Genomic DNA, 13,892 nt, shown 5'->3' with positions numbered 1-13,892 from the left:
GTTTTGTGTAACGTTAGAGAAGTCACTGTCTGGGTGTCAATATTCCTTTTTGAGAAAAATGTTTTAGCACAACATGTTTTGTGTTGTGTGTGTGTGTGTGCATGCATGCATGCATGCGTGTGTGTGTGTGTTTGTGTGTGTGTGAGTGTGCACGCATGGGTCTGGGGATGGAACCCAAGGGTATTCGACCTCTGAGCTACACCCCCTGCCCTATTTTTTTTTATTCTTTATTTTGAAACAGGGTCTCCCTGAATTGCAGAGGGCCTCCCTAAATAGCTGAGGCTGGCTGTGAACCTGCAATCCTCCTAAGTACTAAGATTACAAACGTGCACCACCACGCCTGGATCACAACATGGTTTTTAAAGATGGAATATGTAAAGATGTCTAAGATATCATGAGGTCTATGAGTACTTCTCTTTCTTTCTTCTGTAACAAAAAAGCCTTTGAATTGAACTCCAATTTGTAATTTATTTTCCCAAGAAGAAAAAGACTGCCCAGATAGGTGTGGGTTGCTTAGAAGGAAGTCGGTGCAGAAGCAGCTTCATGAATCACTGGAACAGAGTTTTCCAGGATGCCAGAGACTGCCCAAGGACCTGTACTCACCTGAGAGTCTCAGTAAGCTGTCACACTCCAAGGTCAGCCCACCTCACTAGTATAGATATTTAGCTAAGGCTCAACCTCTCGAATCTTAATTTCCCTCAGCTACAAAATAAGGATAATAATGATTCCCTTGGCAAATGGTTTTGAGGAGGCATAAAATTAGAAAATGAGAGTAAAAATCTTAAAGTCTGATATAGTCAATAACTATTCACTTCTCCTTTAAATCTTACTATCATTTCTAAACTTTCAGATTCCTAGTATAAATAAAAGAAAAGAGGACTTAATAGTATTTCATTCAGTGGGTGCTAGGGAAGGGACTGAAAAGAAGTGTCAACATGACCCAGGGGAAGTGTATTTTGACACCCTGAAAAGTACCTCTAATGGAGATGAGCCCCTCCAGGGTATCACTCCAAGGACCGAGTATTGGGGTGAGGCCGTGGAAAGTTATGAGTGGAGTATTGACACCACAAGAACAAGCCAGATAGGAGGCATGATGTTCCTCTGGTCTGAGCTGAACCCTGACCGGTTGGAAATGTTTGAAAGGTATCCTGAGAGACTGCAAGGTCACCTGGGAAAGTGGTTAGTGGGCGGGACTGACTCTGGAGTCCCTGTGAAGAGCATAGGTGAATCACAGGATTTGGGATGAGAGACTCCTGAGCTCAGTCCCAGATCTATTTCCTAGTGATTGTGAGCTTCAAATAACTTCCTCAAGCTTCTCAACATCAGCTCTTCATCCAAAACAGGTAAATAATATCCCGATCCTAGGGTTCTGTCTGGATTAAATGAGATGATATATTTAAACTGTCATGCATCTCGTATAGTCTTGACAGTATCAGCTCTAGCCAGGCATGGTGGTATCGTATGCATTTCGTATAATGCCGGGCATGGTGGTATCGTATGCCTGTAATCCCATCTACATCAGAGGCTGAAGTGAGAGAGTAACAAGTTTGAGACCCAGCCTGGGCAATTTAGAAAGATCCTATCTTAAAAAAAAAAAAGTAAAAAGGATGTATCTCGATGGCAGAGCCCCTCTGGGCTTAATCCCTACTATAAAATAATAAATAAATAAAGTATAACTTCTTATTTTGTTTGCCTCAAAACTCTCATTTTTATCTTTCTTTCAAGAACTGGGGAAGAAACCCAAAGGTATTCTACCTCTGAGATAAACCCCCAACCCTATTTTTTTTAATTCTTTATTTTGCAACAGAGTCTCACTAAATTGCAGGAGGCCTCCCTAAGCAGCTGAGGCTGGCCACGAACCTGCGATCCTCCCGTCTCAGCCTCCCAGTCCATCCCCACATGGTCCAGCCCAAAGACTCAACTAATACATGTTGAACATGTATGAACTAACCTGTTAACCATCTCTCATCTACCTCCTCATCGAGGAACATATCTAGAACATGCCTACGGAGTATTTTTCTAAGTTCCCTTTCTAATACATTTCAAGCCTATTAAGAAATCCTATAACACATTACTCCAGGTCCCATACCCTGAAATCCTTCCTGGGACAGCTACTGACCAGAGCCAGAGACCAGACAGAGTACGGTGGTAGTCGGATTCACCTAAAATCAGAGATCAACTTTAACACTTTCAAAACTGCTAAGTTGAGTAGAATTGCAAGGGTCATTAATTTTTCAGAGAAAAGGAGAAAGAAAAAAAGCTTTCCAAGTCCTCTGACAGAAGCCCTTTTTGAAGAAAAAGGAAATTTATTTTAAAAAAAGGAAATTTTAATCATAATCTAAAAAAGTCTGACCTTTTTAAAAGAAAGAATCGAACAATCAGTCTGGAAAATATTTTATAGTAATAAATTCTCCCAGCTCGACACAAGTTCTGGGGTTGCCTGGCCAATGGAACGCTGGTCTGGGTTTATCTGAACAGAGCAGCATTGATGCCACCTTAGAGATGTTGGCAAAAGATGCTCCCTGGTGAGGCCAAGGAATCAGACTCTTCAATGTGGTGCGGAAGGAGCCACAACCACATGCCCAGGATGTGCAGACACAGCAATGCACCACGATCCCTACATTATTGGCAGATCCTAAATTCTGGCCTTCAAAAGCTCCTTCTCTTTGTGATGCGGAGATTTAGGATCATATGGAGATGCTTGGAAAATACCAGTTTCCCCCCAAAATAACAAGGGGCACCACAAGGGGAATTCTGGGCACTGACTTAGACCACAGTTGGCTCAACCTGGGATATTTGGCCTGAGAGAGTTGGCTTAATTTGTTGCACACAGAACAGGGCCATCTTGCCTGCTTTGAACTGGGATTTTTTTCAGTCTTCAACCCCTTCTCTTCACAGCCGCATTGCCCTCTGCAGACCACGCAAACCGGTGATGGGCAGACACTTATGCAAAGGCAATGAAGGACAAGGAAGGGGGAACTCAAGGGAATCTCATCTCCCTGAAATGTTTGTGTATTTCAGAACCATGCTTATTTTATTTCACAAAGAGTTTTCTAAAAATTAAATAAAACAGAGGCTTCAAAGAAAGTGCCTTCTATTCTGGGTAACTGAAATCAATCTCCTGGCTGGCCAGGAGAAACCAGAGCTCAGACAATGAGAGTTTCCCAAAGGGGCAGAAGTGGAAAGGGGTTGAATTTGAAAGCTGGAAGCAAGGTCTTACTCTGCACCTAGAAGCCATGAGCCCTTATCAAGGCTCAGCATCAATGCTTGTCTTAATCTTATGAGCTGAACCGAATTCCCTCACACCCAAGTTCCTAGCTGAGGTCTTCATCCTCAGTATCTTAGAATTTGATGTTAGTTGGGAAGGAGGTTATTGTTGATGCAATAGTTAAGATGAGTTCCCAATCCAACATGACTGGTGTCCTTGTGAAAGGAAGAATTTTGAGCCGGGCATGGTGGTCCATGCTTGTAATCCCAGTACTTGGAAGGCAGAGAAAGGAGGATCACAGGTTCACAGCCAGTCTCAGCCACTTAGTGAGACCCTTAGAAACATAGTGAGACCCTGTTTTAAAAAAAAATAAAAAATAGGGCTGGGTGGAGCTTAGAGGTAGAATGTCCCTGAGTTCAGTCCCCAGCACCACACAAAGAAATATAAATAAATAAAAATTTAAAAATAAGCTGGACGTGGTGGTGCATGCTTGTAATCTCAGCATTTGGGAGGCTGAGAGAGGAGGTTCGTGGACAGCCTCAGCTACTTAGTGAGGCCCTTTGCAACTCAGTGAGACCCTGTTTCAAAATAAAGAATAAAAAATAGGGCTGGAGGTGTAGCTCAGAGGTAGTATGCCCCTGGGTTCCATCCCCAGCACCACACATATGCACAAAACAAGAAGGCATTTTGAACACACACACACACCCCTGAGAAAATGAAGGCAGAAATCAAAATGAAATTGGTTCACAGGAGGGACTGCAGACAAAGGAAAGAAATCTTAGTGGGGTGGAGGAAATAACTAATTGAAGGAGGCAGGAGGGGAGGAAGACTTGAAGAGGGAAACTCCCCAGTGGACTTGCTGCCCATACACAGGCTCATCACAGACACACTGGGCAGATCACGAGCAGGTGGGGAGGGAGAGGTGTGAGAGGAGGGCACAATCATGCTGTGTGCCTGTGCCTCTGGAACCTGAACTGCATCAAGATGTATGATTACAATGCACCCATAAGAAAGAAAAAATCATTTTGGTGCTGATGATTGAACTTAGGAGGAAGCCATTCTACTTCCAGGCTATACACCCAGCCCTCTTTATTGTTTTGTTTAGAAACAGGGTCTTGCTACATTGCTGAGAGTCTAGCTACACTGCTGAGGCTGTCCTCAAACCTTCAATCCTCCTGTCTCAGCCTCTCAACTACTGGGATTAGAAGTGTGCACCATCACACCTGATATCTTGATCTTTGCCTGCTGGTCTCCCAAACTGTGAGAATACATTTTGGGTGTGTAAGCCACCCAGGGTGTGTACTTTGTTATCTGTTCCCAGCAAACTAATACATATCCTTATCTGCAGGAGGTTGCATGTGTTTAACATTTCATTCATTAAACAGACATTTGGGAGTCCCTTTTGTGTCAGCCGTTGAGATGGACATTGCTGTGGGCAAAGAGGGCTGCAGGAATAGCCCAGGGCAGTGGCCTCTGGTCACTTGTGGCTCCTGAGCACTAGATATACTGCAGAGTAGAAATAGAGACTATATTTTAAGGACTTAATACAAGAGAAATAAAATATCTCAACATATTGTACATTTTGTTTTTTTTTTAAACTAAGAATATCGGTGATATGTTGGGTGAAATATAGTATACTGTTAAAAATAATTTTAATAAAAACTGACATTGAAGATGGCAGTGGCCACAGTCGCCTTGGCGATCACAGCTGCTGAAAAGAACATGCATTCCTCAGAGGAGCCCTGGACACCAGATTTTGGTTTAATATTTGATTGGGACAACTTAAGGAGACATTTGCAGCCACGACTTCCTATCTAGAATTCAGGAGAGAGAGTGGATGACGGCGGAATTAGAAGCAAGATGACAATGAGGCATCTGCCACGCAAAAAAAGTGAATTTTGGAAGAACATCCCAGAAGAGATTAGAGAAAAAACTGCTTCAGCCGCACGTGCTGGGGACTCTTAACAACATACCTTGTAAAAAAAAAATGACCCAGGCATGGTGGAGGGAGACAAGCAGCACCAGGTGGGAAGCTGAGCCGCGTGTCCTGGGGAGCTCAGCGCGCCTGGCCACCACGCTCCTCTGTGCTGCGCTGGGGGCCGTGGAGTGCTAGGAATAGCAGACCCTGCTATATGCGGTAGGCTGTGGGCCTCCACACTTGGAAGGGAGATAAAATTCATTGCTGCTGAGTGCTAGATCCCACAACCTCTTCAAAACACACATACTGTCTTCTCTTATTAAAACATATATGTATATTTATATATACATATATATTTTAATATATATGTATATATAAAATATATTTATATACATATATAATTTAATATATACATTATATATATATATATATATATATATATATATATATATATATATATATATATTGAAGAAGGGTCAAGATGGCAGCGGCAGTGGCCAGAATTCAGGAGATGCAGACAAATTCTATCCAATTCACCTAGAACATTTAGAAAAAAAATACCCCGAAGGGGGACTGCTTCTGCCTCACATGCTTAAGAATTCTGGACATCAAATCATGTAAGGAAGGAGCTCAGCAAAGAACTAAGAGGAAGGTGTCAGTGGTGGGAGCAGTGGCGGTGGAGGCTAGTATTTAGGAAAGGCAGAGATCTGATCCAACCCATCCTGATCTTCTGAAGAAATTGCCCCAATGGTAGAATTCTACCGCCATGCATGCTCAGTAATTCCGGACAACATAGAGTGTGGGAAAAGTGTTTGGGACAGAATTGAGATGGTGGAGGCAGTGGCAATGGCAGTGACCAGTATTCAGGAGAGGCAGATATCTGATTCAATCCACCTTGATCTTTTGAAGAAATCACCCCAAAGGTAGAATGCTATCACCGTGCATGCTCCGGAATTTGAGACAACATGCTGTGTGAATAAGGTGCTCGGAAGAGAACCGAGATGGCTGTGGCAGCGGCAGTAGTGGTCAGTATTTGGTAGAGGCAGAGATTCAATCCAATCCACCTCATAATTTTAAAAAATATCCTCAAAGGTATACTGCTACTGCCACACATGCTCTGGAATTCTGGAAAACAAACTGTGTGGGAAAGGTGTTCAGGAGGGAACCGTGATGGCAATGGCAGCAGCGGTGGTGGTGACCAGAATTTGGAGGGGCAGACAGATCCAGTCCAGTCCACCTTGAACTTTTGAGGAAATCTCCCCAAAAGTAGGCTGCTCCTGCCACACATGCTCGGGAACTCTGGACAACATAATAAGTGGTAAAAGGGTTTGGGGGGTTTCAGAGGGAGCCCCGTATAGCCAGGATGGGCTGCCATGCTGCGTGTTCTGGGAGTCATCAGCCCTCATGGCCACCGTGCTCCCCTGCGCAGAGTGGGAGGCCAGGGTGCACGTGGAGCAGAAGAGCCTGCTCTGTGAAGTGAAGCTGTGGACCTCTGCCTTTGGAGGGAAGACAAAATTCATTGCCACTAGGAATCTGGGGTCCCAGCTTTCGCAAAATACATGTACTTCTCTCTCATACTAAAAAAATAATCAAAGAACGCCAGGTATGGTGACGCACTGTTGTAATCACAGCGCTTGGGAAGCTGAGACAGGAAGATTGCGCAGGTTCAAGACCAGCCTTGCTGGTTTAAGGGACCCTGTTTCCAAATAAAAATATTAAAAAAAAATAGGTCTCCTGGAGTAGAGCCCAGAGGTAGAAGGGTTTCCAGGAACCCCAGTACCACCAAATGAAAAAGAAAAAAAAAAAAAAGAAGAAAAAAGGGAACATCTGTAGACGACCTCCTCATAGTGGCAGAGAACAGAGCCCGATGCACAGCAAGACAGCAAGGCCAGTGCCGGGGCCTCTGAGGACAGGATAGGAGCCTGCCAGGTGGCTAGGCCAGTGCCGGGGCCAGTGAGGCCGGGAGTAGAGCCTGCCATGAGGCAAGGCCAGTGCTGGGGCCCCCATGGCCGGGATCAGAGCCTGCTGAGGGGTGAGGCTGTGTTGGGGCTAGTGAGGCTAGGATCGGAGCCTGGCGTGAGGCAATGCTGGTGCTTGGGCCTCCAAGGCCATGATTGGAGCCTGCTGAGGGATGAGGCCAGTGTCGGGGCCAGTGAGGCCGGGATTGGAGCCTGCTGTGAGTCAAGGCTGGTGCTGGAACCTCCAAGGCTGAGATTGGAACCTGCCGAGGGGTGAGGCTGGTGCCAGGGCCATCAAAACCAGGATTGGGACCTGCTATGAGGCAAGGCCGGAGCTGGCTCAGAGACCAGGATTGGAGCATGCAGAGGGGTGAGGCCAGTGCCGGGGCCAGCGAGGACGGGATTGGAGCCTACGATGAGGCAAGGCTGTTGCTGGGGCCTCTGAGGCTGGGATTGGAGCCTGCCAAGGGGGGAGGCCAGTGTCGGGGCCAGTGAGGCCAGGATCGGAGTCTGCCGTGAGACAAGGCCGTTTCTGGGCCTCAGAAGCCGGGATGGGAGCCTGCCGAGGTGTGAGGCCGGGGCCTGGGCCAGCGAGACCAGGATTGGGGCCTGCTGTGAGGCAAGGACGGGGCTGGGGCCTCTGAGGCCCAGATCAGAGCCTACCAAGGGATGAGGCCAGTGCCTGGGCCAGCGAGGCTGGGATCTCAGCCTGCCATGAGGCAAGGCTGGTGCTTGGGCCTCCGAGGCTAGGATTGGAGCCTGCCGAGGGGTGAGGCCTGTGTCAGGGCCAGTGAGGCCAGGATCGTAGCCTGCCGAGGGGTGAGGCTGGTGCCAGGGCCAGTGAGACCAGGATTGGGGCCTGCTGTGAGGCAAAGCAGGTGCTGGGGCCTCTGAGGCCAGGATTGGAGCATGCAGAGGTTTGAGACCAGTGCAGGGGCCAGCAAGGACAGGATCAGAGCCTACCATGAGGCAAGGCCAGTGCTGGGGCCTCTGAGACCAAGATCGGAGCCTGCCAAGGAGTGAGGCTGGTGCCAGGGCCAGCAAGCCTGGGATCAGAGCCTGCCATGAGGCAAGACCTTTGCAGGGGCCTCGGAAACTGGGATCAGAGCATGCGGAGGAGTGAGGCCAGTGCCAGGGCCAGCGAGGCCAGGATAGCAGCTTGCCTAGAGGCAAGGCCGGTGCTCGGGCCTCCAAGGTCGGGATCGGAGCCTGCCATGAAGCTAGGCCGGTGCTGGAGCCAGCAAGGCCAGGATCAGAGTCTGCCGGGTGGCCAGGCAGGTGCCGGGGCCTTCAAGAGTGGAATCAGAACTTGCAATGCGGCATACACAGAGAAATATCAAAGAAAATTAAAAATCAGATGCTCTCCTTAATATGCAAAAACTAGGAAGAAATGGGTAATAGGAGGAAATCTAGTGGAAGAAAGGGCCCTATGGAGGAGCAATTAAGGTAACCAATCAGAAGGGATGGGATGGGGAAAGATGGAATCTCTTTAAAACACATGATGTACGTAAACAAATATATCAAAGTTAATCACTAAATCGAGCATGGGATCGAGGGAGGTGGAGGGAGTGGGATGGGGATTGGATAAAGGCTAATTGGATGATATGTACTTGGATATCCTCACAAGTCTTGCATTCCATTGTGATGTTTGACTACAATGCACCAATAAAAATATATTTAAAAAATAATAATAATTTTTACTTTTTTTCTGGTAGTGGAACTAGGGATTAAACCCAGTCACATCCTACCTCTGAGCTACACCCCCAGCCCTTTGTAATTTTGTTTTCAGAATCTTCCTAAGTTGCTTAGAATCTTGCTATGTTGCTGAGGCTGGCCTTGAATCTGCAATCCTCTTGTTGGCCTCAGCCTCCCAGTATTGAGATTACAAGTGTGAACCATAACATCTGGCCACCCTTTTTAAATTTTGAGATGGAGTCTTGCTACGTTGCCCAAGCTGGCCTCAAACTTGTGACCATCCTGCCTCAGTTTCCCCAGTTGTTTCTAGGAAGTGAGAGCCAGCTCAGGAAAGGGCTCATATGTCACAATAAAACACAAAATAAGGAAGGAGGGTGGGAAGGAAAGATGGTTTGTTATTTCCTCTTGCAGACAGTGAGGAGACCATGAGGGATTTTAAGCCAAAGTGGGAGACAGTCAAGTTGGGGTTAGGGAATGATAGATGCTCTGGAGGCTGAGCAGAGAGGTAGGGCTGGACAATGCAAGTTCAGATTCCTTCCTGGAAACAGAAAGGAAAATGGAGCAGCTTCCTGTGACCGTCACCATGGAGGCAGCCTTTTGCAGACAAAAGACACAGGTCACATGACTGGATGTAATCAGAGTCGGTGGGATTGAAAACCAGTTGAGGGTAAGTCAGGCCTCTGTCCTTCATCCTTCAGGAGCAAGTTCATGAGGCCCTCCCAACCTAGTGGACCCTGTTTCAAAATAAAATTAAAATAGCACTTTGGAAGCTGAGACAGGAGGATCACAGGTTCATGGCCAGCCTCGGCTACTTAGTGAGACCCTCCGAAACTCGTCCATCCCTGCTGTGACACCTCAGAGCCCAGGAAAGCCTGGTCCATGGCAGGAGTGAGAAATAAGAAGAAACGAATGAGTCTGGTGCCTTGGCATCCCAGCTGGGGAATGGGGCTGGAGCCAAGTTTGACCTTCAAGTTCCAGGGCTCCTGGCGTGGGCTGTAAACACATAGCTCTGGGTCTTCCGACCTGAGTACTGTCTGATTTTTGCAATTTTGTCTTGTTTCTAACATGTGGGTTGCGTGACACTCTTCTCTCAAGAGCCACAGAGAAGACATATCACCAAGGAAACAGACTTGATTCTTAAAAAGCAAGATTTTCACACATCACTGCTTAGAATGCAATGAATCAACATTCACATGTGTGCTGACTCCGAGGTTAGAAGGTAGGCAGCCACCGCAGTCAGAAAAGATGGCTCTCCCCAGAATATGGTGTGGGGTCAGTGACCTCCCCACAGGGGCCACTGGTGGTCCCTCTTTGGGGTGGTTAAGTGTGTGGCATAGTGATATTCCAGCATGTGGCATTCTATGCATCTGTTATAACAGTGCAGCCTTTGGAAAATGTCTTAATATCTTTCAGCTAGAGGCACCATGCTCTCAGAGACAGACAGTGAGCCTCTCTTGGAACAGTGCATGGGACAGCTTGTCTTGAAACTGAACCCAGATTGTTAACTTTCTTTCTTCCCATCTCTACTTAAGTGTAGACCTTGTGGGTTAATAACAGGCAGTGATAGAAGATCAGTAAGCGATCATGCTTAAGAAAAATAAGTGTCAGTATTAACCAAAAGGCTCCTACTTAAATAGACTAAGAATCAAGATATATGTAAGACTTGTGGCTGCCAATTTTAGGTGAATTGTGAAACAAGTGTTCTCTGTGGGTAGAGGTACTCCCTTGGCTGGTGTATCACAAAAAAGTCCTCTTCCTCTAGGCTGATGCCTCCCCCAGCATACTAAGCTTTGCTCTAGAAGGCTTTAAGCTATTTTCCCACAACCTCTGGGCCCTGTTTGCCACAGACTCTGGGCAGGGCGCAAGTTGGATGGAGTCATCCTAAGAATCAAGTACGTGATTCAAATAGAACTAACATGTTCCAACTGGCAGGAGGTCAACACAATGACAAATACGTTCACAGGCTTGAAGAATTACACACTATTGAACTTTAAATACGAACAAGACCATTAACAACACTTGCTATAATAGATTTACTATATAACCTTGATAAGTTATTGAGTTCCTTCGGGTGAAACACAATAATTTGGTGTTCCATTCATTTAAGGAAAAAGAAAAATTAATAGTGAAAACTATTAATGCTTGATAGAAAAATATCACTGCTCTTTCAGTTACTTTCACACCTCTGTTTCTGTGAGAAAAGAAAGGAGTTAAGTCATTTTTAGAGCTTTTGTTTTGTTTTGGGGGTTTAATTTTGTTAATAGAACCAAACATTTATACTACCTGAAGGGGAAGATGTATAGTTTGAAGAGAAGTTTAATTCCTTTCAAGGCTCTGAATATGAGGATTGTGTTCACCATCTGCTGTAGTGGAGAACCCACTATAATAACCCAATTCAATAAATAAAGACAAATGGCTTTCTAGATGCTTTTCAAAGCTGCAGTTTTAGTCATGGTAGCTTCTACCTGTGTCAATATGACACTATATCTAGTAAATTGCTATTTATCCCATTTATTTGCTTATTAAAAGTAAGCACAAAACTTAAAATTTTCAGAGCTAAAAAACACAAACTTCTAATTAGTTTGTCTAAATTAACAAGTTTTTACTGTACCAATTTCTGAAAGTATAGCAATAAATTCTAGGGAAAGCTGCTTCAATTAAAATGAGACAGGCAATAAGACAATTTAGAGAGGGCTCAATTAAAGGCCCAATTCCATCCAAGTTGTCCCCCTCCTCCTGGTGTGAAGATGCTTCTATACCTATAATGGCAGCTACATGAAGACAATCTAATTATGAACATAACAAAATTTGTTAGCTTTATTTCTTGTGCAAAACTGGAATTGAAACCACAGTGTTCAGCCCTATAATGAGCCTTAGTCTTCACAGATTTCACATTTGTTTTATAAAGTGATCATGGAAAGGGGCATGGTTGCACATACCTGTAAGACCCTCTTTTGAAATAAAAAATAAAAAGGGACAGTGATGTATTTTCAGAGGTAGAACTTTCCTGGATTCAATTCCCAAAACAAATAAACCAAAATCCCCCCAAAGTGGCATGGTTACTATAAGTTACTATAACTAGAGTGTCCATGATCTTTTTGTGTGTTTGTGTGGATTGAATCCAGGGGCATTTTATTTCCAAACGAAACCTCTCAGCCCTATGTTTTATTTTATTTTATTTTTTTTGGAAACAGGGTCTCACTGAGTTGCAAAGAGCCACACTAAATAACTGAGGCTGTCTACAAACCACAATCCTCTGGTCTCAGCCTCCCAAATGTATCCATGTTTTGTGGTAGATCTGTTGAACTTATTCTATTTACCTGAAATTTTGCATCCTCTGACCAGCATTTTCAACCCCCCACCCTTAGTAACCACCATTCCATAACTTTAACATTTTTAGCTTTCAAATTTCAGTGAAATCATGAAGTATTTCTTCTGTGCCTGACTTCATTTAAAATAACGCCTTCCCGATTCATCTGTGTTTTCATATATGGTAGAATTTCCTTTTTAAAAAAATTAAAACTAGGTATGCCTCTGTATATCTTCAAGTGGTTTTTCTTTCCAAACTTGGGCTTCTTCAACAACAGTTTTGTTCTCATGACAACTATCACTTGGCACCTTTACAAAAGAAGAAACCACCATTTTTGAGATGAACAATATATTCCATAAAAATTATTCCAAGAGCCAAATTCTGGCAGCTCACATATGAGTTTCCTGAAGATCAGTCAGAACTGGGGTGTGTCCTCTGACAATTATGGTCATCTTCACTTTCACTCTAAATTAGTGTGAGGTCTCGCTGAGAGACAGGAAGAACACCTGTTTTGAATATTTAAGACAGAGAAAAGCAATGAAGAAGCAAATCATTCCCATGTCCCATCTGATTAAAATAAATGAGTTATAGGAATCTAGGGTATGCTACAGTGTTGTGCATTCTTGTCAAATGTTGCACCGATGGCCAAGAATCAAAGCGTGTGGCTTCAGATTCAGAGTGTGCATGTCTGTTTCTCTTGAAACCCAAGGAAGTCCAAAATGCATCATGTAATACATAGTCACTCCAATAAAGGAGAGAAGGCAAAAAGAGGAAAAAGAGAAAGGATGAAAGAAGTGAGAAAAAGTGTAAGAGAGTACAGGAGGAAGAAAAGGTACTTTTTATCAAGCATGGTGGTGCACCGCTGTAATCACATACTTGGGAAACTGAGAAAGGGGGTTGCAGGTTCAAGGCCAGCCTCAGCAACTTAGCAAGGCCCTTAGAAACCTAAAACAAAATAGGGCTGAGGGTGTATCTTGGAGGTAGAATGTGCCTGGGTGCCTCCCTAGTACCAAAAAGAAAAAAAAAATGTTTTGGAAAGTATAAATTTGAGGAAAACTCAGCCAAATTCATAGGCTTCATACTGGCAGAAAATAAAAATGTCCTCCCTCAACATTCTCTGTCTTCTTTTCCAGTGACAGGAGTAAAGAGAAACAAAGGAATCACAAAATCTTGTGGGTGCTAAGTGTTTTTAAGATGGGGAATTTGTCTCTTTTGTTCATGTTCTACAATCCCAGCCTGATGAAAGAACTAGACAAGGAGGTGCTTTCTTTTTCTTATTTATTTTTATTTTGGTGCTAGGGATTGAACTCAGGGACATTCTACCTCCATGCTGTAATCTGCTGAGTGCAGATATCTTGGGACACATTTATCTGTGCCTCCTTGGGGCAAATGTCTTCTATTTCAATTGCGTGGCTGATACCTAACATTGTTTTTCTATGTAGAAGCAGCAGGATTGATTTCATTTAGTAATTAGGTAAGGGGTGATGTTTTCTTAAGTAAAGAGCTATTTGTTTCATGTTAAAGGAAATTAGGCCAGGGAGTTACTACTATACCTTCCAGAGTTCCAGGATGTTGCCCTAGAATTTGTGAATCTAGGACACTTGATCATTTTTCCTTCATGTACACACCCCTCTGTCCATCTTGCTGGCCAGCTAATGCTAACAGAAACTTGGTGCACTCCTCCATGGCTGGGGGTGCTGGCATAATCCTCTAATCCCAGTACTTGGGAGGCTGAGACAGGAGGATCCCAGGTTTGAGGATATAGCGGGACTCTTAGCAACTAGGGAGACCGTGTTTCAAAAA

This window comes from Muscardinus avellanarius, assembly GCF_963383645.1.
Source record: "Muscardinus avellanarius genome assembly, chromosome: 2".
NCBI lineage: Eukaryota > Metazoa > Chordata > Mammalia > Rodentia > Gliridae > Muscardinus > Muscardinus avellanarius.
Note: the sequence above shows the minus strand (reverse complement) of the source record.